We start from the raw sequence: 14,098 nt of genomic DNA, 5'->3' as shown, positions 1-14,098 counted from the left end.
GAAAGGAACAAATGGGACAAACAGAAGACAAACAGCAAGACAGTAGATTCATGCTCAACCAAACCAACAGTCACATTAAATGTGTATGTTTTAAACATTTCAATTAAAAGGCAAAAAATGTTGAATTGTTAGGAAAAAAAAAAAACAAGCAAGACCCAAATATATGATATTTATAAGAAACCCACTGCATTCACGCGCACCTTTCTATCAGGGTCCCTTGTGAGGCAGATGCTGCTGGTGCACAGGCCACACGTAGGGAGCCGGCTACTGAGCCTCGTTCTAACTAGGAACGACTTCTCCCACCAAACCCAATCTTTCACTTCCTTTTGCATCCTTTCCCGTCTCTGGAGAAAGTGCTGAGACAGGCCCAGTGGGTGGCTGGGGTGCAATGACTTACTAGGAGCCGCAGGGCTTCCCAGCAACCATTCCATCAATTAAATAGCAGGTGCTTGGTGGAGGTCAGGACTAGCTTTAATAACGGTTACTTAAAATGTTCTGAGACCCTTTTTTAACGTCTAATATTACTTTGGACTCATTCCAGTAATTTTTTTTTAACATCTCGGCAATACCCTTACCATATATGATGTGAAATCTTAAAAATGGGGTTGGTTCTGCGCTTCATATTACCTGCTTCTGCGGCATGTAGATGCTGACTCCTGGCTGACCCAGTTTCTGGATCCCCTGAGCTAGGTGTATGTGTTTTTTACACCCATTAGATAACAGTCTGGCTCTACTTTGGCCCTAGAGAAGAAGCCAATCAGTAAAGAAGAAAGTATCAGGGAAAAGCCACATATGCAAGGCTCCATGTGGCCATTCCATGCACGTATCCAAAATTATAATCCACAGCTCTGAAAGGATGTGTGTATTCAGAACCACAGACATAGTCTGCACTTTGGGGACACATCTCCAAATTGTCAACTCCCAACCATGAATGCCCAATAATGGAACACTGAAGCACTCTCTTGAAGTTATACCTCTCTGGCATGAAAAATTATATAGCATTAAAATAACCCCCTTTAAAAAACTACATTGAGTTCCATAATAATAACATGCCCATTTAGAACATCAGATAATGTCAATTGCAAACTCACTCCTATTAGGACTTGCTCTGGTTCGAATTCGGTTTGACTCACTAACACTCAAGTTGAGGCTTAATCGCCCAGTGTAGCAGTATTGAAGTGATGGGGTCTTTAAGAGGCCTTTGTGGTCATGAAGGATCCCTCATGAATGGATCAATGTTTTTCTCCAGAGATTGGGTTAGTTCTCTCAAGACTGGGTCACATGTCTAGGGACTGGCTTACTTACTGAGAAAGCAGGTTTTACAAGCAAATTCAGCTTTCTCAGTTTGCTATCTTGTTTTCACTTTCTCATAAATGTGCTCCTTCCCCATGCACCTGCTTATCCTCCATGCTGTCACACAGCTAGTGCCTACCCCATTAGATGCTCTCTAACCATCAAAATCACAAGCCGAGTAAACTTCTTTTCCTTTTAAAGTATCCAGCTTTGGGTATTTGTTATAGTAGCAAAACAGACTGATAGGACATAGCCAAACATGGTGGCACACACCTGTAATCTCAGACACTCAGGAGGTTAAGGGAGAAGGATCTCAAGTGTGAGGCCAGCGCTAAGCAACTCAGCAAGACCTGGCGTCGAAATAAAAAATAAAAATGGCTGGGGATGTAGCTCAGCGGTAGAGCATTTAGTTCAATCGTCAGTACCACAAAAAAGGGGGGTAGACATAAAAACTTTATGAAATTAGTAGAAGGATATTAAGTAGACTTTTCTGATTTATCAACACTACAGACGAAGCCTCTGTATACATCAGAAAACAATCCTGGAACTGAAAGTGTGCATAATTCATATTCAGGGCCCAGATTACATAGCTCTAGAATGAAAATCAAAAAGCATATAGCCCATGAGCCAGTCACCTAGTTCTGTAATATTTTTCGAAGAATGGTTTCAGCACTACCCTAGAGGAACTGAGTGGTGGGGTTCTAGACCAGGACAGAAAGCTGAAAGTATTTACTATCTGGATCTTCAAGCAAATGTTTCCAAGCCTGTTATATAAAGAGAACCAAGGAGTTTTCAGGAAGTGGAAAATTATTCTATCGACTGTCACGATACAAAATACTATGAAGTAGTGTCTTTGTGAAGTAGTGAGTCTCCTGTAACTGGCAGTATCCAAGCAGCTCTTAGATGCCTGCTCATCTAAGGCCTGGGATAAAGTGATGCATGCACCCTTCAAAAGGACATTTCCATCACTTCTGGGATTCTGCCTCATTTCATGCTGTCAATTGCTCAGAGGTCCAGATTAGACTTCTTGCAAAATAGTTTCATTTGTCTAACCAACAAGAACACCTTACATTATAGTTAAAAGAAAACATGCATCTTCAAAAGGAGAGCCCTTTGTGTCTTCTGGTGGCCAGTTCTTCTATAATTGGCCCACAGGAATGACTCTGCTGGACATAAGCCATGTCTAATTCTGTGGCCATTATAGTTCTGAACATGCCATGATTGTTCCGCAGGGATCTGTAAACATAATTTAATGATGTCTCTGTATAATCCAGAGTGCTAAATCTTTCCCCAATCTTATAGAGAATGCAGAAGCACAGAATATATCCATCAACCTAATTATATATTGAAATATCTTTTAAAAGAGAAATATTGGTTTAAATAAAGGTGGGTGAAGTAATGAAGAAATGAAGTAAGTCTTAAGCTGTCAAAGATTTGTCATTGTTTTTCATTTCTTATCCAAACTGCTTTCACAATATCACAAACTAAGAGTTTGGGATTTTTTTTGGAAGTTTCCCATTAAAACGTTTGACATGTCTACTACATTTTAGTTAGGGAGCCCCAAGAGATTGATCCGAGCTCCATTTCTTGGCCAGGGGAATGCGGTTTGCAATTCTCAAGCCAATTCTTCCTTTGACCAATTTGGCAGTGGGACTGGCTGGGTTTGCAGGTAGCACAGCGAGCACTCTCAGTAAGACGTTCACTTTTATGGTGTTGGCTTCCACCTAAACATCAGCGGGAGGCACCACCACTTAGTCAAGTCGCCTTCGCTACATGAAAGGCACCGAGCTCAATGTGGCTGAGAAGAGAGTGATCCAACAGCATCCGCAGCTCTGGGTTGCAGCCAGACACATGAGACTGAGAAGCTCAGCTCTTGTTCTGGATTAGAGCCACCTAAGCAGAATCCTGAGATGGATCCATCTACCTACCTTCAGAGCTGACACAGTGAGGAAGAGAAGCGAAGTGGAGAGAATGGGAACCCAGACATTTCAGAACTGAAGCCAAAGTGGAGTGGAGCAAACAGGTTACCTGACATTTAATCTCAGAGTATTTGATGAGCATGAAAACCAGACTTCAAAAGAAATAGTAACCAAATTATTAAAAAATCTTGCCATTTTTAATCCTTCAAATAAAGAACGTTCGCTTTGTTTTTAAAGAATGTCAGAATGAAAAGTCAAAGGCTTTTGATTTAAAAAAAAATTTTTTCTTTTCAAGTTCCAGACTAGCTGGAAAAATCTCAGGAGACATCTAATCAAGACTGATGTATTTATATAGCTCATTTAATTTTTTTTTAAAAAGGGGTACTGATAAAACAGAAAACCGTATCCCCAAATAAAATGTTACTATTATTGCAAAAGTCACTGTGGGAATCTCAAGCTAGACCACTGTATTGTTCAACTCCCAGAAGCTCAAAAAAGTAAAACTTTCTGCTCACCTTTCAGGTTCAGAACCCCTCAGATTCCTTCCTTTGCTGCCTGCCCCTATCATTTCCCAGTTGATGTAGCCCCAAATACATTTCCATCCTGGTACCTGCTACAGGATACAAGTCGGGAACATCTTCATAGCAACCTCCTCCTTCTGAACAACACACTCCCAGAAGGATGAGGCCCAAATATTTCAGTATCTATGCTGGTTGCTATGGTTTGGATAAATGGCCTCAAAGGCCCATATACTAAAGACTTGCTTGCCAGCCTGAGGCACTCCTGGGAGGTGGTGGAGCCTTTAAGAGGTGGGGCCTAGTAAGAGGAAGTTAGGTCACTGGAGGTGTGACCTTGAAGGGGATATTGGGACCTCAACCTCTTCCTGTCTCTCTCTTTCACTTTCCTGACTATCATGAAGTGAATAGGCTGTTCTACCACATGTTCCCTGCCATAATGTGCTATCTCACCACAAACCCAAAGCAACAGAACCAACAGACTGGAACTTCAGAAACTGTGAGTTTATGATATGAAACCTGTCCTCTTTTTAAGTTGATTATGTCAGGTGTGTTGTTACAGTAATGGAAAGCTGACTAACACACTGTACACTGAAATGTTTTCAGTTTAAAGCTTCAGTGTTATGTAGGTATACAAATGGCACTGACAGTGAGTAAAAGTGCTTTCCACATGCATGGCATGTACCCTTAAGCCTGTGTGTCTCACCCATTTTCCTTTATCATAATCATCTGGAGCATGTAACCTCTGCCTCTTTAAGTCCCACCCACTATTTACCACAGAACTTCTCAAAATCTTGTCCACAAACCACTTGATTAAAAACCATCTAAGAAGTGTCTTAAAATGCAGATTCCTCCATCCTATATTGGACATACAAAATCAAAACTCTGGGGGCAAAGCTCAGAATTGAGCATTTTCAACAAGTTCCTTGATTGATTCTGATGTTCATTTACCATGGTCCACACGTTAAGAATGTTTAATGTCAAATCAAACCTGGTAGTGATGCCTTCACAATGAACCAACTACGTGACATCAGTCATCCCACCTGCACTGTAGCCTGTGTATGGCACATAACCCTTAGCAGAAGACTCTACCCTACACATGTAGTGACATAATACAGGCTCATCCTTAGGGAGAAGTCCCAAAGGCATGTTCTTAGAGGCAAGTGCAGGACCCACAGGCTCCTCTGACAGCGGGCAATGGTTTCTTTGACAACTTATTATTGATTTTGAGCAGTAATTTGTTTCTTCCTTGCCTCATTCTGAAAATAACCTGAGATAGTTTATAAAAATATGATTTTGGGGAAGTAAACATCAAGCAGATGTGGATGTAGGAATAAAAGGGAAATAGGGCATGAAAGTAAAATAAGGTTAATACAGGCAAAAGAATACCATCCAATATAGAGAGGTCATTCTGAGATTCCTAGTGAATGAAGAGTGCAGAACCTGATTGTCAGCAAGATTCTCAATATTCGTACAATAAAACAAAAGTTGGCTAGAAAAGCTCCTGGATTTTCCAGATAATGGCATTTTGACCTAAGCACAGCTTCACATTCTGCAAAGCATAAAAGTAACATGTCAGAGCTATCCCTGCTCATCCATGGTTGCCTTTTGTAGATGAAACATGCAATAGATCATGAATATCTATAAGAAAGTTCTAGGATCTCTTACTAAAGGGGAGAATATTGGTGGCCTCAATGTGGGAGAATAAATGACAGTAATCATTCCTAATCTGAAATTCCAAAACGCAGAACTTTTTAAACACCAACATGACACAACTGGAAAATTCTATACCATGAAAGTTTGCTTCTCACATGAACTTGTTTCTTACATTGTATAAAATCCCCTTTGGTCTATGTGTATGTGTATGAAACATAAATCAAAAATATCCCCAAGATATCTCATTATATTTATGTAAATATTCCAAAATAAAACAATTTTTGAAATCTAAATATCTTCTGTCCCCAACTATTTTGGATAAGGAATGCTCACTCAGTAATAGAGATTTTTTTCTCCTTTATTAAGACACCTAATTTGGCTAAGGAGTATATAGATTTTGAGATATTCTGTTTTACAAATTCTTACTGAATTCATCCCAGGATGAGGATATAATCATAACAACAGCATACTTGCAATCATAGAGTTGAGGGTCATCATAAGATGCAAGAAAATCGTAGGGCTATGGAAATTATGGGAGTACAGAAATCCAAAATTACAGAACTGTGGAATTGGAAAGTCTCTCAACACATGATGGTCACTTGGACATTAATAATGAATCTTGATCATTCAGCTCAGGAGAGTTTAATAATGGCCAACACCTCCAACCCAACCAGAAGCTGTACATAGGAACTGAGCTAAATCCCATGGTGTCTGTGGTCCCAACTGGTGTTACCCCAAAACACCCCACTGACATAGTGCTTTAGCTTTATAAATTTCTCTCATTACCTACTGCTCCGGAAGTGCCTTCCAGAAGAACTTAAGACTAAATAGAAAAAGAAAAAAAAAAACTAAATAGTTATTGCCTGAAGTTTTCCAATTTCCTTTTTGATGGCTTCCTACCCTCGGTATAAAAAGACGATGTGTTAAATAGTATGACAGGCAAGACACATGGAAGATTTTTTGAAATGGTCCCTTTCTGCAAACAAATCTAATAATAGCTTATAAATCTTGAGTACATCAGAGGTACTGTGCATCGTAGGAAGCTCTGCACACACACTATCTCAATCGATTCCGGCAACCACCCTGAGAACTAAACACAATCATTATTTCCACCTTCTGGGTGAGAAAGTGGAGCACCAAGAGGATAAATTTCTTAAAGGCACACGACTTATAAGAGATGAAGCCCACATTCTTCTTCCTCTTCCTGTTGTTGTTCAGTTTTTATTGCATGATCATGAACTTAACTTTCATCTGGCTAGATTTGGAAAGGAGCGAAGAATCCGAAGAGCCGCAGCAGGAGCCCAGAAACCATGGTCGATGTGAGGCGCACGGGGTGGAGGAGTGCTCTCCTGGGCTGCGGGAGGAATGTCCGGTGGTTGAGATGGGACACAGGTCAAGGGTATCAGAGTTGTCCACTGTCGCCAGTGGTCATCTGGCCGGCCTGCCATTCCTGGACCCACAGGGCTTCATGGCGTCTGTGATCTTTGTGTCCTTTTGCACCTTCCTGAAGACCCCGTATGCTTGCCTTCCCAGCACCCCAACTTGGCAGTGCAAACGAAGAACTAGGAAGTTGTGTTCAGCCCAGCATTTGTGAGAACAAATTTGTGAAGAACACAGGATCTGTGTTCTTCAGGGGGAAGTTCTCATTAGCACATTCCTCCCCGTAGGTGGACTTGCCGCCAGTACCATCAGGGCATGAGACGTCACAGCACTGGCACATGAATTCCTGGAATAACTGTGAAAGCAGGAGCCCTCAGAACCAAACCCTTTCTCTCCAGCGACCACAGTGTCAAGGTTTTCTATCTTTGGAACTCTGTCTGCAAACAGCTCAAAGGAGATGCGGCCCCAGGGCATGCAATCCAGGGAGACGACGTCAAAGATCACAGTGGGGCTGATGGAGACTGATGACAGGCAGTTCCAGGTGACAAGGGTGTCTGCAAAGCCAAGCCCGCATTCTAACACGGGCAGACTGACTCCAGTCCACCCAGGTTTAACCTCTCCAGAGCCCCACCAGCTCAGACCACCCTCATGAGGGGATCCAAAGAGAACAGACCCTGTATAAATAACAACACTGAATTCATTTTTTACTGCTGCCTTCACAAGCTTAGCAATTTAAAACAATACAAATTTACTCAGAAGAAGCCCAACAGGGGTCTCACTGGGCTAAAATCAAGGTGTCAGGATAGGGTGGCATTCTTTCTGAGACCCCAGAGGAGAATCCACCTTCTTGTTCACTCAGATTGTTGACAGGATTCAGTTCCTTGAGGTTGCAGAGCTGGGGTTCCCATGTCTTTGCTGGCTGTCACCTCAGGGCCATTCCCAGCTTCTAGAGGTCACACTTCAAGATCAACTGCTGAGCAATCATAATTCCCCTTTATCACATAAGGTAACGCTTCCTAGACATAATACCAAGGAGCAAAGATGCAGGGGCTAGAATCCTGCCTACTGCAAATACCAACCCTGAGTGTCTGAACTTCTCCCGGTCATCTCTCATATATGTGGCTGACCTTGCTTTGTGGATCAAGGTAACAAAAGTTTTGCAAATTGTACTCAGTAAATAAATACTCCACAGGAGTAAGTCAATGTGTGATTCATTTGAAAGGTAGAAAGGAGGCAACCTTGTCACCTGCTTCAGTTGCCACTGGCTAAATCCAGCCCCTGGAGAGGACACCCACCTTTCATACTACCTGGGACCAGTGTGGATTTGCCAACTGAGCAGAGACAAACCAGGTGGAAAATGAGGGTGACCTTCAGTTGGGTCATTTGGGTTGGCTGAGCAGACTGTGAATAAGACACAGATCACGAATGAAATCTCTCCATGGGCCAATTATCTTCACAGCCGGGAACATTCTCTGCACCTTGACCAGGGTTGACACTGCTAATTCTAAGCAACCAGCTCCCAGATGGGTGTTTTTAATTGTAAGGAGAAATGAGGGAAAGAGTTCCCGGAAGACAAGTCTATTTAAATGTCTATTTAAGTCAGAACTTTTTAGATTTTAGTTACTGGAACTAAGAGTTTTTCCACGAGTTATAATCTCTTGGGTGCTATTCACAAATTCTTCACCTAATTTCTCCTCTTGATTAAACCTTCTAAATTTAATTGCAGGAATGGAAAAATGCAAACTATTTTAAAATTTCAAAAAGACCCTCAACTGCTGCAAATATAGATTGAATGGAGGGTTATCTAGATAATTGCAAAAATGCCCTCCCTGGTCTTCCCATTTCCTAGCCTTCCTCATGTTGCTACCAGAAATATCTTCCCCCAGCACACATTAATCATTCCAAAGTCTTACTGAAGAATCATAAATATTTCCTCACCAGCTACAAAATAAAGTCCAAAGCTGGGTATGGTGGCACACACTTGTAATCCCTGAGGTTTGGAAGGCCGAGGCAGGAGGATTGCAAGTTCAAAGCCAGCCTCAGCAACTTAGTGAGGCCCTAAACAACTTAGCGAGAACCTGTCTCAAAATAAAAAATAAAAAGGGCTGGGGATGTTGCTCAGTGGTTAAGAACCCCTGGGTTCAATCCTTGATACCAAATGAAATAAAGTTCAGCGTCCCTGGGCTGGATTTCATGTCCCTCCCCAGCTGGTCTTAGCCCACCTTTCCAGGCTCTTCCCTACCTGACTTCTATGCCACTGCCAGCAACAGCTCACCCTGGGAACCTCACACCTGAGAGCATGTCATTCCCCGAAGGACATGGCCATGGCCCCTGGTGAATTCCTCAGGCAGGAATACCCTTCTCATCCTCATGTACCAGCAGAAATTCAACTTTTCTTTCCATACTCAGTCTGAAGGTCAAGTCCCCCAACAAAACAACCACACCCTCCTGAGTGCTCCAGTAAAATTCTGGTTTTATCTCTATTATAGACACCAGCATGTTCTGTGGTCAAGGTCTGACCCATGCACTTGCCTTCCCCTCGCAAGCCAGGGAAACCGCATCTCCTTGTATTTTCAATCCTCATCTTGCTCCCTTCCTGCTACAGCCAGTGTCTACCCTACCCTGATGCCTTGAAAGGGCTCAATAAACTCTGGACAACCAAATTAAATCCATCATGTCTAATATGGAAAACGCTGCCTGCATTGAAGAAACATCTTTTTCAGGGTGTGTTAACTAGTGCCTCTGATTCCATCTGATTAGAGACAGGCTATCACTGTATCTTCTGGGATGTAAACTTATGCAATAACGGAACCTCTATACTGTTTTCTGCATATGCTGTGTGAAATCATTTTATAAATAAGATGCTGCCCAACTTACGATGGAATCATGTCCGATAAACCCATTATAAATTGAAAACATCCTAAGTCAAAAATGCATGGAATACACCTAACCTACCAGACATACTAACTTAGCAGCACAGCCTACTATAGAGTGTTGGATGTGTCGCCTCATGATTGTGGACTGACTGGGAGCTGTGGTCACTGCCACTGCCCAACAAGCATCAGCAGATGCATATCTCTAACCCAAGAGAAAATCTAAATTCAAAATTCCAAGTATGGTCTCTACTGAATGCAAATTGTTTTAGCCCTATCATAATGTTGAAAAAAATCATGACATCAAACCCTTCCAAACAGGGGACCACATATAGATCTTTTGTGCATTTTACACTAAAAAAAAAATTGTTAAAATATTTAACAGGACTTCATTTCTGGTAATGGGTGACAAGATCCTATTGGACTGAACCTCACACAAATTAAAAACTATGAACCCTGGTAAAAGCAATAAACACACACACATGAATGCTCCAAAGATTGACCAAAAGCAGGCAAATTCTGAGTGTTGACAGTTAGAAGAAAGAAACAGCATGGGATGGGTTTCCCAACTCCACAACTTTTAGTGTAAAGGTGAGCCTAGTTTATACCATAAGGTGCAGGTGGATCGCCAACAGAGTCCCACAGTCTTTCTGCCTGGAAGAAGCACAAGTCAGAGCGGGGAACATCCCAGAAAGGAAGAGGACCTCAGAAGGGAGAGACACAGAGAGGTGAAGTCCTGAGCGCTGGGGGAATCCCTGAACAACTCATACCCAGGGCAGACGGCATGCAGCCTCAGGGAACTTTCTGGGTGATAGTAATGGTTTATCTCTGCATAAGAGTTTGGGTTACATGAGTATATGCATTGTCAAAACTCGTCAAATGGAACGTGAAGAAATGTGCACTCCATTCTATAAATTTTTTTTCCTCAAAAAAAAAAAAAAGTGAACATTGGACTTTAATGACATCCAAGTGGAAGTACTGAGAAGTCAGTGTACTAGTGCCTGCAACTTACTTCAAAATGCATCTAAAAAAAAAAAAAAAGATGGATTGACCAATGGGTAAAGAGGTGGATTAAGAGAATATATCTGTGATAAAGCAGATAAAATAAACCATTAATGATAGAAGCTAAGTGCCACATCAATAGATACTGGCTATAAGATCTTTCCATTTTTCTACAGACTTAATAGAAATCTGTAGAAAACTTTTCACAATAATATGGAAAAAGTTTAAAAGTACATTGTAACTTGAAATTTGCTCCTCAAAGAGGCATGGAAGTAAATCACAATATTTGCAAGAACTGGGCCAGGGATGTTGCTCAGGGGTAGAGTGCTTGCCTAGCATGCACTAGGCCTTGGGTTCCATCCCCAGTGCCATGACAAAAAAATTAGTCGCAGGAATCAACATGAAGGAAGCCACGAATTCATTGTGGAATTGTAAACAAAAAGCACTTAGGTAAGAGTTTGTTAAAACATGTTTGCTGCCCAGTAGGAAAAAGCATGTACCAGAGTTGACCTTAGAGAATCATGGAAATAAGTTCCTCATCTCCGTGAAATGTTCTGGTGACATATTTTATTTTCGTAGTGTTAACAGGGCTATCCCAGTAGTCTTGTGGTTAGTGATGTTAGATGGCACCTCAGAAGTTTCAAAGCTGAGTTCAGCTGCCTGTGAGCAGGCCCTAAAGACCAAAAGGGTCACAAAGATATAACACTGGACGGGAGAAGAGAGCACTCAGGAAGAGAGAGTGTTTAACTGGCCTGAAGGGGCTCAGAGCAGGTCAGCGGTTACAGCATGTGCTTAAGTATGCATGAGGCCCTGGGTTCAGTCCCCAGGCCCCTAAAACAAAAGGATAAAGAAAAACTGGCCTGAAAACAAAGGCCTCTGGATAAACAAGAAGTCAAAGAGATGCTCAATCCATTTGTTCCTGAAAAAAGGCATTTCATATCATCCAACACTGAGAGGAGAACAGAAGTGCTGTGGTTGAATTGCCTCCTACAGACACAAAATAAAGGATTCTAACAAGAGCAATTCAGCCTGAGAAAAGGGCCACAGATATTTCAACAACAAGACACATTAACCTGGTAAATATTGAACAATGCAACACTCCATGCTGTTACTTGTTGCTAAACACCGCCAAAAAATAAGAAATAAAACAATGGTAGATCATATCTGCGGTGGGAAGGTAATGGGAATACACGTCACACAGTGACCCTTTCTCTGTATGTACATCTATTTTAAAAGTATAGAATACACAGAGAGGCTGGGGTGCAGCTCAGGGACAGCACACACATGGCATGAGCTTCACATGTATTCCATCCCCAGCACAAAAAAGTATGACAAAATAAAACACGCAAGATTATCACTTGATAGGACTTACAAATATGAGTCTGAAATTATTACCATATTCCCATTCCATTTGATTTCCATATTCCATCAAATAAAATGTGAAAGACATCTGGATTTGTTACTCCTGTGACCTGTGTCAACTCCATGTCTCTCCCTCTCTCTCTCTCCCTCTCCCCACCCCTACTCTTTTCTCTATCCCAAGGCTAATACATATCCTGGAAATGAAAGTGTTTATATCTTAGATTCTCTAGTAAGGAAAGCAAAATTTAAGTGGGATAAAATGGAAAAAAAAAATTCTCCATTCCAGGACCTACCTGTCTCATTAGACATAATTTAAGTACTGAAAAGTTGTTTAACTTTAAACAACTTTTATAACAGTCTATAAAAAGAGAAACATCACATCTCATATGCGCTTATTCTAATTTGACATTTTTTCCAACCTATTTGGACGCACTTGCGCTCACTGATGCAGTCTCTCTGGATTGGCTTCTTGGAGTTTAACTCTGCCTGATTCATTTCACCAATGGTCTGGAAATGCAGTGGGGCAATAATGCACTTCTGTTTTGGGCAAGCAACCAAGGGACCACCTCCCCCTGAGGAGGGGTATCTCAGCCCTGCCCACAGCTTTGATCCTTTTTCAGTTTTTAAATGCTCCCTGCAGCCTGGTGGGACGCTAAGTGGCTTTGCTTCAATAGACATTATGTCACCCCCTCGGCCCTTATGTAAACAGACTGTCTAACACCTCCACAATGTGAGCCAAGCAAGCCAGCCCAAAGCACAGGCTGACAAGATAAGTATTTTGCATGCGCACCTGCAGGAGGAGTCGTGCCTGCCCGCATGCACGCCTTCTGCCTGGCACAAGCGGAAATTTAAATTTAGACTCAGCGGCAACCTTTTTCTGACTCCTATTAATACTTACTAAAGTCATCATGACATCAGGTAGAAGGAAAATAATATTTCTTCTTCCTAGAGTCTTTTTTTTTTTTCAACCATCATGAAAGTCACAGACCATAAACCCCAAATGGAGAAGACAACTTTGTTTTTATAACTGCCACGGCACACGGAGCCCAATAAGCATCTCTCATCTCTGCACAAGGTGCTTCACAGTTTATAATTCTTTCATCCAAATGTTTGATGTTATTAGTGACAAGAGATAAGACTAAGATAGCATACACCAATTTAATTTTAGAAAACCTGGCCTTCATTTATCCAATGAGTACTTACTGTATATCAACTAAGGTACGGTGCTGGGTACTTTGGAGAGAGGAAGATGTGTCAAAGATGAATAAAATGCTAGATAGGAATCAAAGAAGTCAGCACTGAAGGACTGACCCAGCACACACAGCTGCTGGGTGACAGAGCCATCGATGGAACTCGAGGGTCCCGGTTCCTTCCTCTAAGCCATGCAGAGGTCATCTGCACGTGGACATTTAAAGTTAGACGGCTGCTCGGTGACTTCTGCACAGGGAAAAGACCCTTGTCATCTGGACCCAGAGGTTCTTCCAAAGAGTGACAGCACTGCAGATAAACAAATGTCAGAAAGACGTCCTTGAGGGCTGGGGGTGTAGCTCAGTGGGCTTGGTAGCTCAGTGGTAGAGCGCTCACGGGGTGTGTGCAAGGCCCTGGGTTCGAACCCCAGAACAAGGAAAGAAAGAAAGAAAGAAAGAAGAAAGAAAGAAAGAAAGAAAGAAAGAAAGAAAGAAAGAAAGAAAGAAAGAAAGGAAGAAAGAAAGAGTTTTCCTGATGAGGTGGCATTTGAGCTGGGGGTTGAAGAATCAAGTTGAATTGCGAGCGTGGAAAGGGAGAATTTCACAAGATACATGGATGAAATCATGGAGTAGAGTCAGCTGACAGAATGGAGAGTGTTAAAGATGAGTGGAGGAGAAGAAACTGAAGGATGGAAGTCAGAGGCATTTGGCTTCATTCAGTAGACCATACGGATCCAATGAAGGTGATGGAGAGGGATAACAGATCACATCTGCACTACAGAAAAACAGAGCTGGCAGAGAGGCAGGGTGGATTAGCAACAGAGGCCAGTGCAGAAGTCAAGGCCAAGCATCATAAGGAGCTCATCTGGGGAACTTGCAGAATGACAGAGAAGGAGGATGGGAGCATGGGA

At 42.0% G+C, this 14,098-nt stretch overlaps 1 protein-coding gene across 1 annotated transcript in view; it reads right to left on the bottom strand.

Annotated features, from left to right (window-relative positions):
- Bmp6 (bone morphogenetic protein 6) overlaps positions 1–14,098 on the bottom strand; it is a 157,281-nt gene that overhangs the window by 128,003 nt on the left and 15,180 nt on the right. The gene's annotated exons all lie outside the window — the stretch shown is intronic.

Source organism: Sciurus carolinensis, chromosome 7 (genome assembly GCF_902686445.1).
Source record: "Sciurus carolinensis chromosome 7, mSciCar1.2, whole genome shotgun sequence".
Classification (NCBI taxonomy): domain Eukaryota; kingdom Metazoa; phylum Chordata; class Mammalia; order Rodentia; family Sciuridae; genus Sciurus; species Sciurus carolinensis.
Note: the sequence above shows the minus strand (reverse complement) of the source record. Positions and strands in the feature narration are given on the sequence as shown.